This window comes from Schistocerca piceifrons, chromosome 2 (genome assembly GCF_021461385.2).
Source record: "Schistocerca piceifrons isolate TAMUIC-IGC-003096 chromosome 2, iqSchPice1.1, whole genome shotgun sequence".
Taxonomy (NCBI): Eukaryota; Metazoa; Arthropoda; class Insecta; order Orthoptera; family Acrididae; genus Schistocerca; species Schistocerca piceifrons.
The window spans coordinates 94,913,620-94,919,619 of NC_060139.1; the positions used below are offsets into that span (position 1 = coordinate 94,913,620).

The following is a 6,000-nucleotide window of genomic DNA, read 5'->3' on the forward strand; positions in this document are numbered from 1 at the left end:
GATTCCTGCTTTGGGTGCAGGAGGTCCCGGGTTCAGATCCCGGCCAGGCCCTACTTTTCACTTTCGTGACAACCCAGCACTACGATAAACTTGCGAGTCTCTGAAAGTAAGCCATGCAGCAGGACAAACTGCATGTCGGGCCACCGGCGCATGAGACTCTCAGGTGCGTCTTATGGAAAGCAATCTACGTGGCAGGATTAAGCCGTCTTCGCTTACTTATATCTATACGTAAAGACTGGCACGTACAACGATTCCATTCGTTCCCCAGGAACTAGTACATCGCATTCAAGTTTGTTAAATGCATGCGCATGCAGCACCCAAAACGGTGAGATGTCTTTCCTGCGGGGAGGAACAGCTGAGGTCGTCTTCTCGCAGTTGAACGCCTTACGTCCCGTTATTAATCCTAGTAGCAAAACCATAAGCATTTGGTGCGTTCCCCATTCACGTGTGGACTGCTATTAACATTTGAACCCCTTACGTCCGTTATTAATCCTAGTAGCAAAACCATAAGCATTTGGTGCGTTCCCCATTCACGTGTGGACTGCTATTAACATTTTGCAGTTCATGATCCTAGTTAAATTTCTGCATATACAATTCCAACCACCGGCTCGTACACATTTCTAGAAACGATCGCAAAACACAGCGTCAGGTTCCACCGAGACTCGAACTCGGATCGCTGGACACAAAGTCCAGAGTGCTAACCATTACACCATGGAACCGGATGCCTGTGGCGATCTTAAATTCAGTAGTATCATGTAATTAAGCCGATAAGATGCGATGTTATTACATGTAGGGTCCTCAAGAAGTGTTTGCGTGGCAAATGAAGCAACCAAGTAGGCAGGAAGTGGAAGGAGCACCTTCGAATGTAGCGAGAGTTCTTGCCAGTATTCGTACATGAAGTGATGTCGAAGGATCAGGTAATCAAAATCGCGAAACAGCCTCTTTCGTATGGTGGATGCTTTGTGCTGGAAGCAGCCTAGCTATGAAAACAGCTATGGACACAGAGTACTGTCGAAAACTGCGTGCTGACACAGAACGCTACGTAGTGGGCGGATTGTGCGTGACACGATAACATTTGCACTTCACACGGTCGAAATACTGTCACACAACTCAAGCGGCTCTTTCAGCATTCACATACACTTTTGTTCAGCACAGCGCATGTTGTAGGTGTCAGATTAAGAAACCTCTTTGAGAATATGGTACAGATCGGATGCTGCAACTAGCAAGTGCGGCAAGATCTCAGTAGGTGGCGGGGTGCAGACCTGCTTACTTGTGCGGCCTGTTGGTCTAGGGTAAGTTCCGCTTTAGACGCCGTGCAGTGTGGACGTGCCTAGTCTTCCGCTCCGCCGTTGCGTTACGTATAGTGGACTATCGTTTTTGTTTCGTGTTGTGTTGCAACTTCTGTGAGTGTTTCTCCGTCGTTGCTTCGTACCTTGTGTTACTTTCTGTCCTTATTTCAGTGTTTTTTTGTGTAGCGGTATCGACCGCATAGTTTGAAAATGTCGTCCCAGGTTATTCCTCGTCAGGCTACAGTTAGTTTTGCTTTTGACAAGTCAACCCGCCATGTGCAACCTAGTTCTCTTGAGATTCATGATTGGTTGGTAGATACCTTTGGTGTTCATTCGGATCAGGTGCACACTGCTTATTTTGATACTGAACTGTATGTTTTCTTTGTTAAGTTTATGGACCCACTTCAGGTTGATAAAATTCTTTCTAAATACGGTCATCAAGTTCTCTTTCGGCATCGGGATGATTCTGCAAGTACCGTGCTGCTTTCCAATGCTTCCATTACGTACACCAGTGTTTGTGTTTACCACCTTCCACCGAAGGTGGATAATGTCTATCTTAAGGAGGGTCTACAGAAGTATGGTGATGTAAAGAGCATTCGCCTTGAACGCTGGTCAAGCCAACATCGCCTGCAATGTTACAGTGGTATTCGTTCAGTCGAAATGCACGTTAAGCAGAATATTCCATCTCACCTGCAGATCGGTGGATATCGCGTCCATGTAACATATAGTGGTCAGGTTGGCACCTGTTTTTTGTGCAATGAAAGTGGTCACGTGCGTACCGACTGTCCGCGGAGAGTTTTTGTTTTAAAAAATTCTCTCGAACAGCGTCGCAAGTTAACGGTCGCTGACCTCGTTGCAGGTGGTTCTGCTCTTGGTGTAGCACAGTCCAGGTTTTGCGCACCCCTGACACAGAATTTCCTCCTTTGCGTGCTAAATCTGATGTTGTTCCGTCTGTCCCTCAGGTGGGTGTGCCACTCTTAAATAATAAGAGGTGTCGCCCACACGATGGATATAGTACGGATGAGGATCTCCCTGAGATGCCCTAGTCCGAGCGACCGGCATCCTCCGAGCCACTGTGTACTGTAGCTGCTCCCTGCCCTCCTGAGGTAGCGGTTCCGGTGGTGGCTGCTGGCGCCCCTCCGGCCTCCGACGCAGCTTCTCTCGAGTCGGGTCGTCGGTCGGGCCTGTTGGCGCCGTCTTCCGAACCGACTTCGATGTCACAACAAGTGGAGCCGCGACAACTTCCTGCTTCGCTGCCCCATAGCTCTGCCAGCGGAGCTGCTCCGCTTCCTTCCAACTCTTCGGCCTCGGACCTTCCTGCACACGTTTCGCCTCCGTGCAGTCCATGTTTGCCGGAAGCTAGTGCAGGTGTTGACCATTCCGTTTTGTCGGATGTTTCCCCCGCGACCCCGGATCCCGCATGTGGACCGGCGCGGGTGGTGTCGGATACAGAACTTGACCCTCCTACGTCACCGACGGCTGAAGCTTCCTTGCCCGTCAGCCGACGCAAGTTACGCGTTCAGCCGAACGTTAATGCTGTTCGTAAAAAACCGAAACGTAAGGGATCCGCGGAACGGGGTAGCAGTCCCCCTCCCTCGGATGCCTCCGTCACCCCTGCTATGGACTGTGACGCTGGTGCGTCGGTGTAGGTGATTTGTTTTCTCGCTTTTCTCTCTATGGTTCAAGCATACACCTTTCTTACCTTAAATGTTAACCGTATTGAGTCCGACGTTCGCATTGCCCCTTTGCGGCAGTTTATTTACGACGCCTGTGCGGACGTAGTGTTTTTGCAGGAAGTGTTGTTTTCTGATCTCTCTCTACCTGGATTTAAAACTGTTTTTAATGTCGCGCCGGAATATTCAACAGGAACTGCTCTTTTCTTTCGAGAGGGCATTCCTATTACTGACACTGAATTCCTTGACTCTGGCCGTGGGATTGGTTGTCGTCTTTTTGATCTCCGCCTCGTTGTTTTGTATGCCCCCTCTGGTTCGGGTCACACTGTGGCTCGATCGCGCTTTTATAAAGAAGAGCTTATTTATCTTTTGCGGCAGAGTCCTCGGAGTCTCCTGCTCGGAGGCGATTTTAATTGTGATTTACGCCCTGAAGACCAGTCCCCCAATTTTAATTATTGCCGTGATTTACATGACTTAGTTCGTACGATGCATCTGCGTGATGTTTGGGAACACAAATATCCAACCCTGGTGAAATATACGTTTTTTACCGCGTCCTCATGCAGTAGACTCGACAGATTCTATTTATCTGATTTTTTATGTGATAAAATTCTTTCTGTCGATGTTATTCCTACTAGTTTTTCTGACCATTGTGCTTTTACTGCAACTGTAAATCTTAGTCACCAACCTGCAAAACTTTATCGTTCCCAGTGGATGTTAAATGTTTCCCACCTTGCCGACAGTGCTATGGATGATGTTATAAGTGGCGTGTGGGAGCGATGTCTTCGCTCTGTCCCGCGATACCCCTCCTTGCTGGTTTGGTGGACTGCGTTTGCCAAGCCCAAGATTCGTCAGACTTTGATTTTTTACTGTGCTGCAAGGGCGCGTGATTTTAAGAACACGTATGAATATTACTACTCTGTCCTGCGTGAACTATATGACGCGGCGGGTACCTCTCCTCTGCGGATCCATGATGTTCGTCGTATTAAAGCCAAGCTCTTGAGCCTTAAACGACGACAGATGGATGGTCTGCGAGTTAAGTCGAAACCTCACTCTCTTGTTGAAGGTGAACTGACATCCTTGTACCACCTGCTACGGCATCAGACTCGTCGTCGTCGCTCCTTCATCTCTTCTCTTACGGTGGATGATGGACGGCAGCTTATTGCACAGGAGGAATTGATTCGTGCTCTTCACCAGTATTACACTAGTCTATATTCTGCCGATGATTCTGGTGAGTCTCTTTCGGATGATGTCTTTGGGGATCTAACTGCGACGATCGCCCCTGACGCGAACGGCGAATTTCTTCCGGAGTTCCAGGTAGATGATGTTTTCGATTTTATTGCTCGCTCTCCGTCCAGTAAATCGCCGGGTCCAGACAGCCTGCCTAAAGAATTTTATCTCCGTTTTTGGCCTCTTTTGGGTGGCATTTTTACGCAGATTTTAAATGAGATTGCCAGGGGGATGGATGTGCCTGCCGATTTTAAAATAGGGAAAATTGTTTTAATTCCGAAGTCCTCTGGTCGTTTATCTGCTGCAAATCTTCGTCCGCTCACATTGCTGAATTTTGACTATAAGACAGCTGCTAGAGCGCTCAATAGCCGGTTCTCTTCTCTGCTTCGGGGTGTGATTGGTGCACATCAATGTTGTTTTCATGATCGATCTATTCTGACACCAGTAGCCGAATATCGGGATGTTGTCTCGGTTGCGGCGGTTACAAACGTACATTGTGCCTTTGCCTTCCTTGATTTTTATAAGGCTTTTGATCATGTCAGTCATGTGTTTTTAGATCGTGTTTTAGGTACAATAGGTTTTAACGCTTCATCACGTGGTGTTCTTGGCAATTTGTATAGGGGAATAACAGCTCGGGTGTCAGTCAATGGGCAGCTGACGCCGCCCATTGCTATCCGCCGCGGAGTGCCTCAGGGTAGTCCGCTCTCTATGTCTTTATTCGTATTGTCCCTGGAACCGCTGCTTCGGACTATTGCTCTCAAGCTTCAGGGTATGTCCCTCTCTGGTGGGAAGCTCTCTGTTAAGGCATATGCGGATGATGTCCTTGTTTTCCTCCGTCAACGTGATGATATCCCGTTGTTGAAAGGGGCAGTTGATGGATACTGTCGTGTCTCTGGAGCGCGTCTCAATCAGGGTAAATGTAAGTTCCTTGATATTCGAGGATTTCGCGATGCTGACGTCCCTTGGGCCACTTTTGTCGATCGCCATACGTCTTTGGGGATTATCATTGATCGGTGTCCTCTAAAAATGGCGGCTCTCAATTGGAAATCTGTCACCGAGAAGATACAGGGGGCTCTGATGGTCCATGAGCAGCGCTCTGCTACCATTTTGCAAAAAGTCAGAATTTTAGACACCTACGTTCTATGTAAAGCTTATTATGTTGCTCAGCTGTTCCCATTCCCCATGATGGTGGCGAAAAGGTTGCGCCTATTGTCTAGCAGGTTTATATGGAAGGGCCATCTATTCAAGTTACGTTACGAGGTTATGACGAAACCGCGTATCTCCGGAGGCTTGGGCCTCTCTGACATTACTCGCAAGGCGTCTGCTTTGTACGTCCGCCGAACGACTCTAATTGTTACGCAAGAAGTGACTTCAATTACATCCAGGCTTTTTACTGTTGTGCGTCCGGCGAGCCTTGCTCCACCTGTCGATGTCGGACGCCTAAATTTTAAGTTGAAACACATTCGGGAATTTTACATTGCGGTGAGTTACCTCGGTGACGTCTTCTTGCGGCGACCGGTGCCAACGACCAAGGGCTTGATTGCCCGCTGGGAGGGGCTGGCCGGTCCCAATCCAATAGAACTGGCGTCTCCATCCGTGTCCTGGAGGAACGTCTGGAAGAATGTTAGTCTGCCGATCCACTCTATGGCCGTGGCGTCCACGTGGTATAGGGTAATAAATAATTTGGTTCCCACCAATGTACGACTGCACCGTATTGGTCTTTCTGACACGGACACCTGTACTCGGTGTGGTCTCCTGGATACCCTTGAACATCGATTCACCTGCTGTGGGCACCTTGCTAATTGGCGTTG

General features: G+C 48.6%; 1 non-coding gene across 1 annotated transcript; it reads right to left on the bottom strand.

Moving 5' to 3' along the window:
• Window positions 1-647: 647 nt before the first annotated feature.
• Window positions 648-719, bottom strand: Trnaq-uug. Its single transcript has one exon. It is a non-coding gene; the product is annotated as a tRNA-Gln (tRNA).
• Window positions 720-6,000: the final 5,281 nt, after the last annotated feature.